At 46.2% G+C, this 19,387-nt stretch overlaps 1 protein-coding gene across 1 annotated transcript in view; it reads right to left on the bottom strand.

Annotated features, from left to right (window-relative positions):
• NT5C1B (5'-nucleotidase, cytosolic IB) overlaps positions 1-4,860 on the bottom strand; it is a 65,369-nt gene extending 60,509 nt beyond the window's left edge. The window contains exon 1 of the mRNA XM_068279079.1: positions 4,675-4,860. The gene's annotated coding sequence lies outside the window, so the exon portion shown is untranslated. The remainder of the gene's footprint in view (positions 1-4,674) is intronic.
• Positions 4,861-19,387: the final 14,527 nt, after the last annotated feature.

Below are 19,387 nucleotides of genomic sequence, written 5' to 3'. Positions count from 1 at the left end.
TGCGTTTTTGCGCATTTTGCCGAAAACGGCAAAACGCGCACGATTTTAAAGGCTATTGAAATTAATGCCACATGCGTTTGTGCGCATTTGCGTTCTCGGTTTTTTCCGCGTTTTCTAACCGCACAGTTTTCTGCTTTTTCCCGCACGTTGCATGGCAGTACATGCTATATAAACGCGGAAACGCACGCAGAAAAACGCACGCGTTAGACGCGTTAGGAAACGTTGGATAAAGTGTTTGATAATGCTTAGTGAATTGAGGCCTTTCCTGCTGTCAAACGCAGATGGCTGTACAATCAGAACGAGATGCGCACGATAGCACCTCCCTCTGCACCTCCATGTGTTGCACTGCTGATCCCATTCATTGCACTGCTAGTGTAAACATCAGACAATGCCCTCTATGCACTTCTGTTGTTCTTGCATGCCGCATACTACATGCATTGCCAAAATGTGCATGGCAATGCGCATAATTAGAGATGGCACGAACAGTTCGCTGCGAACGTAGGCCGTTCGCATTTTTACACAATTTTTTTTTAAAGAAAACCTGTAACATCAAAAAGTTCCCCTGGGGGTACTCACCTCGGGAGGGGGAAGCCTCAGGGCCCCAACGAGGCTTCCCACGCCGTCCTCCATCCCTCGGGGGCCTCGCTGCAGCCCTCCGGACAGTGGCAATGTAAATATTTACCTTCCTGGCTCCTGCGCAGGCGCTGTGGCGGCTCCCGGCTCCGAATTAGGTGGAAATACCCGATCGCCGTCGGGTCTGCTCTACTGCGCAGGTGCAAGTCTCCGCAGTAGAGCAGACCCGACTGAGATCGGGTATTTCCGTCTATTTCGGAGCCGAAAGCCGCAACATCGCCTGCGCAGGAGCCTGGAAAGGTAAATATTGAACAAGCTGACGGATTTTTCGGGCCGCTGTTCGGAGGGCTGCAGCGAGACCCCCGAGGGACGGAGGACGACGTGGAAAGCCTCATTGGGACCCTGAGGCTTCCCCCTCCCGAGGTGAGTACCCCCCAGGCGAACTTTTTGATGTTACAGTGTCTCTTTAAATTTGCTTTTGCATTTTTACATTGGAAGTCACTGGCCGCCGACTTTAGCGGTTACTAACAAAGCCCCATTACGTGCTAGAACCCCCGAATTTGCAGGTAATGTGGGAGAGGTCATAGTGGGTACATGAGGGAAGAAAAATCAAAAGACCTTATAGTTTTTGAGATATTCGATTTTAAAGTTCTCCTTCTGAATGTGGGAAAAGTTTTAACGCCCGCTGACTTTAGCGGTTAATACCAAAGCCCCCTTACATGCTAGAAACACCACATTTGCTGGGTATGTGGGAGAGGACGGTGGGTACAAGAAGAACATTTTTTTTATCAAAAAGACCTTATAGTTTTATTTTTCTTCTTTATGTTCAGAGCCTGGGATAGCCAGAATGCGAGCCCCGGCCGCGTGGGGCTTTGCACCCTGAGCTACTCCAGCCCGCATGGTCCATGGTATGGGGGGGCTCCGGGGGAGAGGGGCGGCCAAGCCTTCCTTTTTAACCGCTAAAGTCGGCGGCCGTTCGCCTGCCATTTAAGTCTATAGAGCCTGCTGCGAATAGCCAGTTTGCAAACATTTGTGGAAATTCACGTTCACTATTTGCAAACCGAAAATTTGATGTTCGCTACATCTCTACGTATGATTTGAACGAGGCCTAAGGGCCTGAGCCCACTAAAGCAGTTGTGTCTGCTTCTCAGTATCTATAACACTGATATGTTGCTGAAAAGCAGACACAACTGCGTTAAGCCTCATTCACACTATATGCGTTGTGCGCATTTCGGCAACACGTATAGTGTGCAACACGCAAGAACATCAGAAGTGCATAGACTGTGCATAGACTGCACTGTCTGATGTTCAGATTACATGCGCTGCGCTATCACACTGACCCATGCAAATGGCATGAGCAACGCACAGCAGCGCAGATGACATGCGTTTGTGTGCGTTGCATTATGTGAACGAGCTTGTGCGCTCAGGCCCTCAGAGAAAGCCCAAAGCCCCCTAATCCAATCCCTACCTGAGAAAGGCTGATTTGGAGAAACTAGGTGATCAGTATAAAGGTGCCCATTAATGGGCCAATATAGTCCTCGATCTTAAAGCGGATCCGAGATGAAAAACTAACTATAACAAGTAACTTGTCTATTTATGTTACCTAAAGTTTAGATAGTTTACACAGCAAATCTAGCTGCAAACAGCTTTAATAGAATATGATTAGGTCTTCCTGTGATACAATGACAGCAGCCATGTTGTTTGTAAACATTACAGAGGCAGGCTTATCTGCATCTTGACCAAAAAAACCTAACCCTCCCTCCTCCTCCCCTCTGCCTCTGAAATCTCTGGCTAGTAATACCTCCCCCTCCTCCTGCCCAGACTGAGCTCCCACGAGCCCTTGCTACTGCCAAGGCTCTCTGAAAACCTGTGGGCGTAGCTTGTGTAGTTTATAGGGAATTAGAGTATTAAAACAAAAACAAAAAAAGTATTTGGCTTGAGGAATGCCCTATAAACAATAGGAAAGGAACCCAATTATGCAATGAGTAAAAGTTCATCTCGGATACACTTTAAGAAAATCAACAAGAAATGATTCTATGGTCAATTGGAACACAGAATATTGCGGATCGTTATGTTGGATTTTAGGATTGTATGCAATGAGAGAAAGTGCCCTAATCAACCCGTTTATAGGAACAATCGATAATGACCTTCTGATTGTGTATGATCCTGAAAATCTGATAGTATGATCACATCCGAGGAATATATTGTACCGCTAATGGGCACCTTATATTTGGAATGTGGGAGGAGACATACACACCCCATGCATATATGGTCATGACTAAAGCCCCATCTACACAATACAATTTTTTTCGCAATTCTATTTACGATCCAATTAAATCCGACATGTCCGATCAGGATTCTATTCGATTCAATTCGATTTGCCATTGTTTTGCAATGGCAAATCAAACTGAATCGAATCCCTGTCGGACATGTCGGATTTAATTTGATCGTAAATAGAATCGTAAATCGCACAAAGAATCGTATCGTGTATATTGGGCTTAAAGCCTCATCTACACGGTACAATTTTCCATCAGATCAACCGGTGATCTGATAAGAAATTGCATCGTGTGTAAACAACCAAATTGTTTCTGATCAATTTTGTGATAGATTTTGCATTGATAAGTACCCAAAATCTATTGTAAAATCTATCGCAATCCGATTGGACTGGATAGAAATGATCTAATAGATCCGTCTATCTGACGTAAAATTGTTCTGTTTAGATGAGGCTTAATGCTGGCTACACACAGTGCGTTGTTTTGGTCGATTTTTCCGTCCGATAAATTTTCAATTTGATTTTCCGATCGATTTCCAAATCGATTCTGTTATCTCTTCTTATATATTTCCATTCACTTCTATGAGAAATCGATCAGAAAAACGATTGAAAATAAGATCGGACATGACGGAAATTATCTATTGTACCTAGCATAAGATTTTCAATGTTGAACCCCACCGCTGCAAGGCAGAAGTATTAGCTGGACACTGTCCTATGCCAGTGATTTGTCAGTATTTGATGTTAAAACAAAGCAGTTTTTCACTTTCCTATACTTAACATTGAGGCAGAAACGCCTCAGAAATCTAAAAAATGCTGCAGGACCCAAGTTTGCGTTTGGGGGGAAAAATGAACCGCTCTGGTTTAAAAACCGCTCCAGAACTGTTCTGGTGTGCCCCAGCCCAGTGAGTGAAGAGGGAGAAGCAGGAGAGCAGCAGTGTTTTGTTCTGTTCAAATGATAAAAGCTTTTCTGCTTCTGCTTAGAATGAGAGCGTTTGTGTAAGCTTTTGCGTTTAGCAGATTAGGGAGTACTATGACAAATGTGTTGTGTGTTGCAAGCTGCCGACTCCAGAATCTGCATGTAGCATCTGGGAAAACTTGATCAACCGCTTTGTTTAACCCCCTTGCCGTTACAATTCTGGTGGCAAGGGGGCAGCGCAGCACTTTTTTTTTTTTTTTTTTTTTTTTTTTTTAAATCATGTAGCGAGCCCAGGGCTTGCTACATGATAGCCGCTGACAAGCGGCATCCCCCTATCCACTCTGATCGCCTTCGGCGATCAGAGTAAGCAGGAAATCCCGTTCAGAACGGGATTCCCTGCTGGGCTTCTCCGATCGCCATGGCGACTGAGCGGGATGCGTCGGGACGTCAGAGGGAATCCCGAACTACCGCTCAGCGCTGCCTGGCACTGATTGGCCAGGCTGCGCAAGGAGTCTGGAGGGGGGGACGTCGCGGGTAGCGGCGAATCGGCGGCGAGTGGCAACGATCGGAAACTGCACGCAGCTAGCAAAGTGCTAGCTGCGTGCAGTAAAAAAAATTGTGAAAATCGGCCCAGCGGGGCCTGACAGATCCTCCTACGCAGGTTACCCCGAGCTGAGCTCGGGATAACTGGCATGGAGGTTAAAGGAACATTATCAAAGAAAGCAGTTTTGTGGCAACTTTGCCAAGGACTCTGCCTTCATTTTTGCCGTGCTTTTTTTTGCTTATCATGTACCTGTCTGACAGCAGTGGACAGAGGAATAGACCACCTTTGCAGGTGACGCCGCTGAGGTTAAAAATGTAGTGAAGGGGGTTTATATCCTGGTCTCCCACCTGAACGTTAGTTGTAACTTACGTGGCCACTGCAGTAAGATTGTTTGAGGAACGAGAGAAACCCGCTGTCGCTCCTATTATGCCCACCAATAGCAGAGGAGCGAGAGTGTCTCTCCCTTGTCTCGCTCCTGTCCTGGACGTCCGTGTTCACACTATTAATGTGTCCCACCGCATCACTGGATGTTTGCTGTTGCTATGCAATAGCAAACAACTAAGGCAAAGGAGAGCGGAAACGATTTGAATATGTTTTAATGTAAGCGGTGCACAACAGAATGGGACACTTCTGCCCTCATTTGCTTTAGTTGTTTGTTGTTGCATAGCAACAGCAAACATCCAGTGATGCGGTGGGGCACTGGGTGAGCACAGCTCTCACTCCTCTGCTATTGGTGGGCATAATAGAAGCGAGAGCGGTTGTCTCTTGTTCCTCAAACAATCTTACTGTGGTGGCCATGTGAGGTACAACTTGAGGAGCAGCTGAAAAAGTCGCAGCCAAAGATGGATGCAATTGTTATTTATCATTATATGTGGGCACGATTGTTATTTATTGATATATGTGGGCATAATTGTTATTCATAGGAATATAGAAAGCCGTTACGCTGTTTAGCGGGCGGCTGCAATTCAATGTAAATTTATCATATTATTGGTAGCGGGGATCAGGGGGTTTTAAGGTTGGGCACCACTAGGGGGGGGGGGGGGTCTTAGGGTTAGGCACCACCAGGGGGGTTTTAGGGTTAGGCACCACCAGGGAGGACTTAGGGTTGGGCACCACCAGGGGGAGTCTTAGGGTTAGGCAACACTAGGCGGGGGGGGGGGTCTTAGGGTTAGGCACCACCAGGGGGGTCTTAGGGTTAGGCACCACCAGGGGGGTCTTAGGGCTAGGCACCACCATGAGGGTCTTAGGGTTATGCACCACCATGGGGGTCTTAGGGCTAGGCACCACCAGGGGGGTCTTAGGGCTAGGCACCACCAGGGGGGTCTTAGGGTTAGGCATCACCAGGGGGGACTCAGGGTTAGGCACCACCAGGGGGGACTTAGGGTTAGGCACTACCAGGGGGGTCTTAGGGCTAGGCACCACCATGAGGGTCTTAGGGTTAAGCACCACCATGAGGGTCTTAGGGTTAGGCACCACCAGGGGGGTATTAGGGTTAGGCATCACCCGGGGGGACTTAGGGTTAGGCAACACCAGGGTGATTTAAGGGTTAGGCACCACCAGGGGTAGGTTCTGTGTGAGAGTAGGGAGAGGTTTGGGTATAGTTACGTTCAACATTATCTGTAAATTTACTGATAATGTAATGCCGCAATTAAATTGCTACTTACCGTTTTTTGTTATCGATTTTGTTATTTAATGTTGCTCTTAAATTGTTATTTACCAATATTGCTAGTAATATCGTTATTTAACGTCGCGCCTAAATTAGCTCGCAACTTTTTCAAATGTATGCACAACTCGCAATTGGGCGGGGCAGCCAAGAAATACAACGAGCCGCTCAGTTTTTACATCAGGTTTCCTCCCTCATCCCAAAAACATACTGATGAGTTAATTGGTTTTCCCAAAAATTGGTCCTAGACTATGGAATCTGTAAAGGGCTGCAAAATATATAGTATATACTGTAAATGGTAAAGCTATAAAAACAATTAAAATATTAAAAGATGTTTAAGATGTAATTTGTCTCTGGTAGAATCTATGAAAAGGTGAATGCTTAGCTGATACCCATAATTTGGAGAGTCACTACCTTCATGTCAGAGAATCATCATTTCTGAGGAGGAGAGGTGTGGGCAATTTCCTCTTAAGTGTGAGAGAACGCGGAAAAGCCGCCGCGTGTGCTGCTGAGGAGGCGGCGGATTCCGCGTCCAATGCGGCGGTTTGCACGCGGAAGCGTGCGTCTGGTAACAGGGCAGAACGCGGAAAAGCCGCCGCATGTAACAACAGTAAGGCGGCTGGTTCCGTGTCCAGCACGGCGGTTGACTCGCGGCAGCATGTGTCTGGTGTGGCTGAGTCTGTTAGTGCACACAGGCTTAGGAATACGCGCTGAGAGGCAGAACTCTTATACTGGGCAAGGAGAGATCAGCTGATCACGCCGATCAGCTGACTCCAGAGCAGGTTACTATTGGTTGATTAATTAGGGGTGGTGCCGGAGAGCACTACTCCATATATAGTTACTGCTGGCCAGTCTCAAGTTGTCGTGGAAGCACTCAGACCTTAGTCAGATCCAACAGTGTGTTTGATCCAGGTGGACCTGGGAATTCACACTGAGCCAGGTTACTTGTACTGTTAATCTGTTTATACTTAGGCTAGTTCCAGGGTGTAGTGACCACGGACCTCACACCCAGACTAGGAAACTTGTGTTATCCATCTGTTATACTTCAGACTAGTTCCAGGGTGTAGAGACCACGGACCTCACACCCAGACTAGGGAACTTGCGTTATCTATCTGTTATTCATCAGACTAGTTCCAGGGTGTAGAGACCAAGGACCTCAAACCCAGACTAGGCATTGTTGATATCTGTTATGACTTACTGCTTTCCTGACTATCCCTTTTGATCTCTGATTCGGTACCTCGCATATCTGATATTCCGTTGCCAGACCCTGCTTGCCTTGGATACCGAATCAGCCTTCTGTCTGTGTACTTTATCTGTCCGTGGGTTGCCGACCAGGCGTGCCCGACCTCGAGAGCTATCTCTCCTCTTAAGAGATAGTCTCCAGATCAGATAGTGACATCCACCTTCAGGTGTCACTCACTCTCTGGTCCTTCCTATCTCCAGCCTGACTCCACCCCTTGGAGAGTCTCAGGCTGCTGGAAGGTTCCTGTGCCCTCAAGAGCAGTATTCCTTTACTGCCTATGATCACCTGCTCAGCAGGTGCATTACTCAAAGTACTACTGTTACACCAAACACTCACATACCTATAGGTGTCCAGAGGTTAGCAATATATCTGTAGTATCGGTGATTCTGCAGATCATCAATAATCAGGTATATATCTGCATTCTTGGTGATACTGCAGATCACCAATAATCACATTCTCTCTGCGTGCTGACACCAATCGTTACATTAAGCAATTTGGTTGCATAAACACCAACCATTCTTGAGATGCCTTTCACGTTACACATCCATTGTTTCACCAAAGGTAATACACTGTTTTATAAGTCCTCCCCTATGGGGGAAGGTGGCAGGACAGGTTTTTGGGATCACTTAAGGTGGCCATACACTGGTCAATCTATCTTCAGATCAACCATCAAATCAAGCCCTCTCTGATTAAATATGACTAAAGAAGGATCTATTGGCTGCCCAGTGCCCACACACTGCAGACAGATTTCCAGTGGATTTCAGCAAGTCATCTACTGGAAATTGTCCTTGCGCCGCTTGCCGGATTGCCCCCCCCCCCCCTCCAAGTGATGGGTGTAGGAGGTTCACCTGTCACAGCTATGCAAATCCTCACATCCCCCTGTGTTCAACATCTCTTTGAATTGCACCAGGAGACACTGGCTCATGCAGTGATGTCAGTACAAACGCCAGTGTCACATGGCACAGGCACTCGCGGTGACAAAGACGACAGACAGGAGGTGAGGATTTGCGTGACAGGTGAGCTTACAATGTGGGTCGGGGGGGGGGGATAGTGTGTGTGTGTGTGGGGGGGGGGGGGGGGGGGGTTGTTGAAGGACACATACACTTGGGCGAGACTAGCTGAGTAACTGACTCACATTTTCCAGCATGCCTAATCAATCTTTTCAACTGATTGTGCCTGCAAATCATTCAAAGCAATCGATTAGGTGGCCATGTTGCGGCATCATTATCTACCATATTCAGTCATTGAATTGGCTTGATATCGAAAATTGAATCATGTATGGGCACCCTAACTTTCTCCACGACCTTAACAACACAACCTAGTAAATCAGACCCATGTATGGCCCCGCTATCTATCACCCAACGTCAAGCATTATACTGGAGAAATATCTCCCCAATTATCTCCTGAGATACGCTCAGCTCTGATACGCTCCAGAAACTTTTCCGCCTCAGTAAGTGGAAATATTTTCAATAGCTGTTTCCCAATCAATCACGTTGTATTTTAGATTGTGGGCCCGTTCCTGCTGAAGCTGGAATCACAGATGATGTAGCCCTGGAGGGCCACTATGGGATGCTGCAGAGATAACAGTAAGTGGCTTGCATTTGTCAAAGCATTGCGGTGTCAGCCTGGGCTCTTGGCACGACCAGAGTTTACTTTATTCGTCCAGTAATATAATAAATCTTCAGATATGCGATAAAGTGAGACAAATCCATAACCAGCACCGAGTCCTGATTACATCATGCTATCTAGATTGTAATCAGCTTTATAATTGCTGCGTGGCTCCTATGGGAATTGGGGCAGGCTTTCATCTTGGCTCGCCTTAGTTGGGAACTCGCTTGTGCCATTGGAGACTTGCACTATTTTCTTTAGATAAACATTTATTATCCTATACTGTACTTACATCCAAACTCTGGACCTTTTTTAAAGTCTACATTAGACTAGATTGTTAGCCCTTCTGAGGGACAGTTAAGGTGCATAGACACGCACTATGGCCGCCAACGACGGGTCCGTCAGACCCTCCCACTGGGCGGACTTTCAGGCGACAGTAGCGCGTGTGTACGCACTGTCAGAGGACTGATAAGGCTGTTTCTGAGCGATCCGCCGGTCGGATCGCTCAGAAACACTCTTATCAGTCCGCCGACAGTGCGTACACACGCGCTACTGTCGCCTGAAAGTTCGCCCAGCGGGAGGGTCTAACGGACCCGTCATTGGCGGCCGTAGTGCGTGTGTACGCACCTTTAGTGACAAGACAATATATCCTCTGTACAGCGATGCGTAATATGTCGGATATATATATATATATATATATATAGAGATATATATATATATATATATATATATATATATAGATATATATATATATATATATATATATATATATATATATATATATATAGAGAGAGAGAGAGAGATATATATATATATATATATATATATATATAGAGATATATATATATATATATATATAGAGAGATATATATATATATATAGAGAGAGATATATATATATATATATAGAGAGAGATATATATATATATATATAGAGAGAGATATATATATATATATAGAGAGAGATATATATATATATATATATATAGAGAGATATATATATATATATATATATATATATATATATATATATATATGTTACGGCCAGAACCCGAAGTTTGGCCACTTCGGGTTCTGGCCGGCCAATGTGCGAAGTGCCCGCTGCGCTGCGGCCAATGTGAGAAATGGGATGAATTATGTAACATTAATGGATCTGCTAGTCGCAGCGCAGCGGGCAAATGTATCGCAACTTAGTTATTTTAATGAAATTAAGCCGGTGGCAATGAAACAGATGAAGCCACCGGCTTTTTCTCTGCCTCTCTCTCCTTCTCTTATTATGGGCAGCCGGTGGAGACACGTGTATCCCCTCCAGAGTCGTTCGTCACGGCAGGGAAGCCTGCCGTTCTTGCAGAGCGCGTGCTGGCAGAAGCAATGTCTGCAGCCTCCCTGCTCTGCTTTACTGCCGCGACGAACGACTCTGGAGGGGGACACGAGTGCTGCCCATAATAAGAAAAGGAGAGAGAGGCGGGGGGGAGGAGAGAGAGGCAGAGCAAAAGCCGGCGGCTTCATCTGTTTCATTGCCGCCGGCTTAATTTCATTAAATTAACTAGGTTGCGATACATTTGGCCACTGCGCTGCGGCCAGAAGATACATTAATGTTACATGAATCATTCCATTCCTCACATTGGCCGCAGCGCAGCGGCCACTTCGCACATTGGCCGGCCAGAACCCGAAGTGGCCGGCCAGAACTAGAAGTGGCCAAACTTCGGGTTCTGGCCGTAACATATATAAAAAACTAAAAAAAAAAAATACAATTCCTGCAATAAATTTGAAATCTTTCTACTTTCTGCTTTTATGAAAGCAGAGATAGGGTTAACATCCTGTGTTTACAAATTAGATGCTTTGCCATGGCAGAGGAGATTCCTTAGCTGACACAGCTGAGAGATCAAATTACAGTTGTGATTGGTCACATGTAAGGGGGAATTAGATAGGCTAAGCTCTCTAAAAACATTTAGGATGCATTTCTCTCTGCTTTCCTTCTGTCCTATGCAAGAGTTCAGGTCCACTTTAATATAAGATAGAGTAGAGAGGAATTAGTAAACCTGTCTGTATGTATTTTTGTACAGCAGGAAAAATTGGCAGTGTTTTCAGACAGAAACTGTACCCGAATTTGCTATTTGCAAACATGTGCAGAGCTCCAAAATATGGACAAAATTACACAACATGCATTCAAAACAGGTACTGCAAAGGAGGGCATTAGCTTCAGTATAAATAATATATAATATATGCACAAATTATTACTGAATTAAATATGTATCAATACATTTAACTCTGTAGACATGTAGCTGCCAGTTATGATTTTGATGATAGTGCAGGTAACAAATTAAACTATGACTATGGTAAGGATTAGACTTTGAGCTCCTCTGACAGGAGGTTGTCCTGGAAGGATTTTTTTCCCTTGAAAATCTTGATATTTAAAGCACACCTGAAGTGGAAAAAAACCCTATTAAATAATGAATTGTGTGTGTAGTACAGATAAGGAATATAACATTAGTAGCAAAGAAAAGAGTCTCATATTGTTATTTTCAGTAGTGATGTCATGTCTAGGAGAACTCCTGGAGAAGCATGTGATTTGTTTGATCAGCTGATAGATTTCCAAAGCTCTGATTTGCTGTGATAAAATGCAGTAAAGCCTTATCTCAAGCTGTCTCCCACTGTTTCTTGGCTGTTTTAGTGCTTGAGAAAACAGGACTGTGTTCTGGAGAGATCGGGGAAGCTCTTTCGCATAGATAGGCTTTTTAACTCTTCCTGTACTGGAAAACAATATGATACTTTTTCTTTGCTACTAATGTTCTATTTCTTAGCCGTACTACACATTTAATACTTTATCTTATTAGCTTTCTGGGGACCACTTGTAATAAATTCTATGTCGCACTTGTGGCTGCGTAAGCCTGATGTGGCGTACGATTTACGCCACCTGCCATTTCCACTCCCGACGCGATCGTGCGCACCTGAGAGGGGAGATTAAGCTGTCATATGACAGTGGACATCTCCCCTCAGTGATCAGGAGCCATCACAATTGCCTCCTGGTCACGTGATCACTACGATCGTTGGCCGATCGTAGTGATTACTATTGGCAGCGGCGGTCTGAGGGGAAGAAGAGGACAAGGACTCACCTTCCTGACGTTCCCCCGGCGATTGGAATTCCCTTTGGTTCTGGCCGGCATCCCCGCTCGCTCTGCCTTAAGATGTCATCAAGCCATGACACAGAACTTAACAGCAGTGGGAGCGGAGATGCCGGCCATAGCGGAAGGGGTTAGAGCTTCTCATCGCTGGAGCCAGGAAGGTGGTTAAAGGCTGCTGGCTATGCGGGGGACACCTGGCTATACTGCGGACACCATACCTAGCTAACTATAGTGGGGATCCGGCTGCCAGACCCCCCCAAACATGCCCCCCCCCCCGCATGTAAAATGGCCTGGTCCTTAACCACTTAAGGACCAGGGGATTTTGCTGTGATCGGTGCTGCGTGGACTCTCCAGCCCGCAACACCAATCAGGATTGAGCCAGGGCGACCAGACTTCCTCCCTTTTTTACCCACTAGGGGGATGTCCTGCTGGGGGGATCTGATCACCGCCGGCTATTTCTGCTTAGCGGGGGGGTCCTCAAAGCCCCCCTCCGCAGCGATTTCAGCCCTCTTTGCCCTTACCTGCCTCTCCCGCAGGCTATGGGCTGCGCAGGACGGATATCCGTCCTGCGCCGTCTAGGATAGGCTTCAGCCTATCAGATGCCGGCGATCCCCGGCCAATCAGAGGCCGGGGATCGCCGATCTGCTTCACGCCGCTGCTGTGCAGCATCGCCATATGATGTAAACAGCGGGGATTTCTTTCCCGCGTGTTTACATTTCGAGTGCGAGCCGCGATCTGCGGCTCGCAGTCTGTTCACGGAGACACCCTCCGTTGAACTGACGTGGAAAGGCCACTTGTACGAACGGCCGTTTCCATGTAATACCACTTTCGACCTGCCGACGCCTATCGGCGTTAGGCGGTCGTTAAGTGTGGAGGGTTAGGCAGCCGGTCCACAGAGGGTACGTTTATTTACGCTTCAGGTTTGCTTTTAAAATCTAGTGCAAAGCAAAATTTATTGAAAAAACAAAATCGCTGTTACAGCAGGCTTCTGAGATCGCTGTACAAATCTGCCGTACAAATCTGTGATGCATGTGAAAGGCGCTGATTCGTATAGACAAAGATCGAAGAGCTGCTGAAATCAGCAGGATAATTTACAAAAACTCGGTACAAACTAACACACTGCAAAAGCGACAACAAGTTTACTCTGATTCTACTGGTCCCACCAAAGACCAAACCCCGCATTCCAGACTCAGCATACAGGATACAGCAGAAGATAATTTCTCAGGCCGTCCGTGGAACAAACTTGTTCTACAACATAAACCAGTCTGGGCGGATTGAGGTCTGATTCTCATTGCTTCCCAGCAACCATTTTCTGCACAGAACCATTTGAGGCTTGGCTTAAATTAGGGTTTACTCTGCATAAGGCTTGTAGGATAACCTAAATATATGGGCAATAAGGAGATGGGAGAGAAAAAGGCCGTCCGTGGAACAAACTTGTTCTACAACATAAACCAGTGTGGGTGGATTTAGGTCTGATTCTCATTCATTCCCAGCAACCATTTTCTGTGCAGAACCATTTGAAGATTGGCTTAAATTAGGGTTTACTCTGCATAAGGCTTGTAGGATAACCTAACTATATGGGCAATAAGGAGATGGGAGAGAAGTTTTTCCATGTATATTGTGCCAGACGGTAATTGCACTATAATGCCCTTTCCTTGACAACTCCCCAAGTTCAGACACTTCAGCAATGCATAGCTGAGTGCTTGCAGCCAAGTGAACACCACTGTATAAACAGTAGAGATGGGCCGAACATCAAATGTAAGATTTGCGAACGACGAACGCAAATTTCCGCAAATATTTGTGAACAGGCGAATCTGGCGTATCTCCATAGACTTCAATGCACAGGTGAATTTTAAAACCTACAGGGACTGTTTCTGGCCACAAAAGTGATGAAAAAGTTCTTTCAAGGGGCCTAACTCCTGGCCGGGGGCATGCCAGAGGGGGATCCATGACAAAAGTTGCACCACAAATTACGGAGTTGACACAGAGTCATGTTTTAATTGCAGAAATCACAGTACATTCCTAAATTGGTGGAATAAAGTGCTTTAAGCATCCGGCATGTGATCAGGTAGTGTAAGGGTTATGCCCACTTCACACTGACAGACGAAACACCGCTTTTATCGCACTGTATTTTGCAAACAACCGCAAAGACCTTTAGTGATTACCTCAGGTGAGCATTTCTTTATTTTTACTAGTTGACACCTCCAGGACATAAATGTTATGCTGCATACACACTTGAGATAAAAGTCTTTGGAAAAGGCAAGATCACAGACCAATTTTACCTCCTTCCATGTAGTATAAGAGCCATACCTACACAGTCTATTCTATGAAGCTGCACTCCCCATCAGATAAAATCTCTGCAAGATGCTGCACACACAGATGCCCGTACACATTCAAAAGATCAGTATCTGCAAAAGATCTCTTCCTGCAAAAGATCCATTCCTGCAAAATGCATTCATAGTCTATGAGATCTGCAGATCCTCATACACACCTTGTTTAACAGACTTCATCTGCAGATCTCGCAATCATCTGCAGATCTGAAAATCCATCCTGGTGGATCTGATCTGCAGATGATTGCCTGTTAAACAAGGTGTGTATGATGATCTGCAGGTCTCATAGACTATGAATGCATTTTGCAGGAATGGATCTTTTAAATGTGTATCTTTGTGTGCAGCATCTTGCAAAGATTTTATCTGATGGGGAGTTCAGCTCCATAGAATAGACTGTGTAGAGTATGGCTCTCATATTACATGGAATGGGGTAAAATTGGTCTGTCATCTTGTCTTTTCCAAAGACTTTTATCTCAAGTGTGTATGCAGCATTAGTCCTCTCGGCAGCAATCCTTGTGTAGTGGTGTGTAGTGGGCACCGTGCTTGTGCGCACAATCGTGGGAGTGCAGGCGATCACGCTTTTTTCAGCTTCTATGGTCAAGTTGAGGTAGTTCAATGACAGTTAAGTGACCAAAAAAACACTGATTCTGCACTGAGGCCTTATAAAGGGGCCAGTAGTGGATACTAGATGCCAGTAGGGGTGTGAAGGATTATTGGGTTATGGTTGGTACACTACTAGGACCAGCAGACCTGTCTCCAACAGCACTGAGGTCTTATTTTTATTATTATTATTGATTTATAAAGCGCCAACATATTCCGTGGCTCTGTACAAAGTAAGAAACAAACATGGGGTACATAATACAGACAATGGTGTACACTAATATACAAGATACATAATTAGTGACAAAATACAAAAAATGATACAGCATACAGAATACAAAATACAGAAGTGGTAATGACAGTGATAAAAGTAACATGATGAATAAAATGTATAATGATTTCCCAGACACAAAAGGGGGAGTGAGCCCTGCCCTTGCGAGCTTACAATCTAAAGGGAATGGGGGGAAACAAGAGGAGGGGCAGTATACGATAAAATATATAAAAGCAGTGTGTTTTAGCATACCTAGTAGGAGTGCAATTTGGTCTTAGGACAAAGGGAAGTGGCTTAAGGTAGCGCATATGCTTGTCGGAACAAATGAGTTTTTAGAGAGCGTTTAAAAGTAACAAAGGTTGGCGAGTGACAGATGTGTTGTGGGAGGGGATTCCAGAGAAGGGGTGAAGCGCGTGCAAAATCTTGTAAGCGTGAATGTGAGGAGGTGATTCTAGAGGAGGACAACAGAAGATCGTGTGCAGATCTGAGATTGCGATTGGGTTTGTATCTGGAAATTAGTGAGGATATGTACCGGGGAGAGAGTTTGTGGAGAGCTTTGTAGGTTAGGGTTATTATTATTATTATTTATATAGCGCCGACATATTACGCAGCGCTGTACAGTGTATATATATTGTCTTGTCACTAACTGTCCCTCAAAGGAGCTCACAATCGAATCCCTACCATTGCCATATGTCTATATTATGTAGTGTAAGTACTGTAGTCTAGGGCCAATTTTTAGGGGGAGCCAATTAACTTATCTGTATGTTTTTGGAATGTGGGAGGAAACTGGAGTGCCCGGAGGAAACCCACACAGACAGGGTTAGGAGTTTAAACTGGATGCTCTGGTTAATTTGCAGCCAGTGAAGAGCTTGACAGAGAGGGTCAGCCGAGGAAGATCGAGAAGAAAGATGAATGAGATGAGCAGCTGAGTTATACAGGGGCCAGTAGTGGATACCAGATGCCAGTAGTTGTGTGAAGGATTATTGGGTTATGGTAGGTGCACTACTAGGACCAGCAAAACTGTTAACCACGGCTAACTTGTGCACTGGCCACAGAAGTGCAATGCAATAGTAAAAAAAAATGTATCAGCTCTAAGAAGGGCTTAGCTGTTGAGGACAAAGTGGTAGCAGCAAGAATCTGCACAGAGGACACAGAACACAGGCCTACCTAATGCTCACCCTTTCACAACACACTGTCCCTCATCTGCCTAGCACAGAAGCCAGACACAGACTGCAAAATGGCTTCTATGGTGGCTTTCTGATAGATAGGTGGGGGGGAGGGGTGTGTGTTCCAGGTGGAAGGCATAGCTGATTGGCTCCCATGTGCATGCTGACTGTGAGGTAGGGGGTCAAGGTTTACCTCAATGATGATGTATAGGGGTCGAACACGCCATGCATTCTCCTGAAAGGGCGAATGCGAACACCCCTTATTCGCTGAAAAAATTCACTGGGCGAATAGTTCGGCCCACCTTTTATTACCAGTGGCGTAACTAAGGAGCTTGGGGCCCCAATGCGAGTTTCACATCGGGCCCCGAGCACTCTATCGATATGGAACCCTAAAACTTATCAAGGACAGCTGCAATGTCAGAGAGTTGTATTTAAAGTAGGGAAACAGTTTTTCTGTTTGTTAAAGTTTACCACTATGCAGTGAACATATTTATTACCAACATGGCACCGATGAAAAGCTAATAAGATGGATGAAGGCTCCCCCTAGAGGCCCCCTCTGGTCCAGGGGCCCTGGTGCACTCACAACCTCTGTATCCCCTATTGCTACGCTACTGTGGATTACGCACATTCAGCTTCCCAACGCTTCTCCCTGCATCTCTTCAAAGAGAGGTGAGCAGTACAGGTGGGCAGAGCCAAAGAATCCACAAGGCAAACCTAGGCAGGTGCCTAGGGCCTGAAGAGAGACTAGGGGCCTTCAAATCTTACAAAGAAATAAGAAAAAAAGCTAGGTGGCCATCAAGAGTGGGCCCAAAGATGGTACTTGCCTAATGCCCCACTTCACCATAATCCTTTTCTGCAGGTGGGGTCTTAAACGCAGCCACTGTCTGGGACCTCCACCTGAAATATACACCATAGGGTGCAGAGCAAGTGGCCCCCCAGTGCCCTCACCAGCAGGGAACTGCCCACAACTACTAACCAAATTACACACAAACACAAGCAGAGGCAAAGGCACCTTTCACTAGAAGCATATGATTCCCATGTAGATTTTCGGATTCAAAATTTTCATTTAAATACATGCACTATTGACATTATTGATCACGAATGCAAAAACACACCAAAAAAAACCACAAATGAGAAAACGCATGCAAAAACAGCATGCAGCATCCAAAAAATATCACACATACGAGTTCACTGGAGTGCAAATTTTTGTGCTAAAATAAAATGCACAAATTCATACCTAGTGAAGATGGGCCCTAAATGGTCTGCAGGGTAAAGCCAATCAGCAAATTTAAAGACACAGCACGTGCATCTACAGTACCAGAACTTGCATGGGCTGAACCGATTACACAATCTCCTCTGTCCTAGAAGGAGACTTCAGTTTCACATAACGATGCAGCCAGTCTTCATGCCCACCCAGGGGCGGGCCGCCCATGACACCAAGTGTAGCTAGTTCATCAGGCGACATGGATGCTGGAGCGGCAACCCGCCCACCCCCTCTCTCCCCACGGCCCCAGTATAGATTAGCCAAGTAGGTGGCCAGCCTTCTCCCCCCTCCCTTCCCACGGCCACCACCCATCTTACCTTCTAAGCTGGCGACCGCTTCCTCTAGGATAGAACCCAGCCCCCTTGCCGCATCATAGACCTCAGATCAGCGGGACCCGCAGTGCTGTTGAGAAGAGGAAGCAGGAGAGCGGTTCCAAGTAATTACTTCCTGTATATGTGCCGTTATCAAGGGAACCACTCTCCTGCTTCCACTTCACAGCAGCGCTGCGGGTCGATGTGAGGTCTATGATGAGGCGAGGGGGCCAGGGACTATCCTAGAGGAAACAAACGCCGGTTCAGAAGGTAAGACGAGCGGCGGCCGTGGGAAGGGAGGGGGGAGCAGGCTGGCCACCTACTTGGCTAATCTATACTGGAGGCTTCTACCTGGCATTCCGAGATCTCATCCTACATCAGCTTCTGTGAAAACTCCTGTGTACCCACCAAGTCCTTTAAGATCTAACCTAATGTCAAACCGTGGTTTTCCAGCAAGCTGCGTGAACTGGGAAAGCGCAAGGAAGCCGTGCACAAGTCCTGCTCCCCCCTGGAAGACTTCAGGATGGTAAGAAACTCCCTCAGTCGAGAACTGCGAGCTGCAAATCATTCCTACACTGAAAGGATACAGTACAACCTCAGCTCAAACGACCCCCAAGCTGTCTGGAAGGGCTTTAAGGCTGCCACCAACTACAAGCCTCCACCCCCCCAACATGCTACACAAAGCTTTGAGCTAGCCGAGGAACTCAGTAACTTCTACTGCAGGTTTAAGGACTTGGCAGCCTCAGAAGGGGCACTCAATGTCTTCTGTCCCCCCACCTCTGCCCCTGTGAGTTTTGAACTTAGTTTGATCACATGCCCCATGGCAGTAACCAAGGCCGATGTTCTGCGCCTCCTATCTACTCAAACACAAGGAAAGCCTCTGGCCCTGATGGCGTGTCACCAGCATGTTTGAAGTCCTACTCACGTCAGCTGGCCCCGTCCTCACCTCCGTCTTTTGCCAAGTCCCTTAGTGAAGGGAAGGTTCCTGCATGCTTCAAGAAATCCACCATCATCCCTGTACTGAAAAAGCAAGGGGTTTCTGATCTAAACAACTTCAGGCCCATGGCCCTTACATCCGTAGTCATGTAGACCCTTGAAAGAGTGGTCATGTCCCACCTCAAGCACACCACACTGGACCAACTGGACCCACTCCAGGTCGCCTACAGAGCAAACAGGTCCACCGACGATGCCATTAAAATCTGCCTGGAGTTTATCACTGATCACCTGCACGGGCTGGACTCATAAGCCAGAATCCTTCTCCTGGCCTTTAATGTCATCTGACCCCTGCATTCTGCTTGACAATCTCATGAGCTCAAAGTCCATCCAACTCTCTGTCTTTGGATCACGGACTTTCTCTCTAACAGGTCTCAGGTTGGTAAGCTGGGAGACATTTCTTTCAGACCCAGAGTGACCAACCCTGGAGCCCCTCAGCACTGCATCTTGTCACCATTCCTGTTCTCTCTGTACACAAATAACTGCACATCTGCAGCAAACTCTTTCAA

The sequence above is a fragment of the Hyperolius riggenbachi genome, chromosome 4, assembly GCF_040937935.1.
Source record: "Hyperolius riggenbachi isolate aHypRig1 chromosome 4, aHypRig1.pri, whole genome shotgun sequence".
NCBI classification, from domain to species: domain Eukaryota; kingdom Metazoa; phylum Chordata; class Amphibia; order Anura; family Hyperoliidae; genus Hyperolius; species Hyperolius riggenbachi.
The sequence above is the reverse complement of the archived record's forward strand: the minus strand, read 5'-3'. Positions and strand labels throughout refer to the sequence as shown.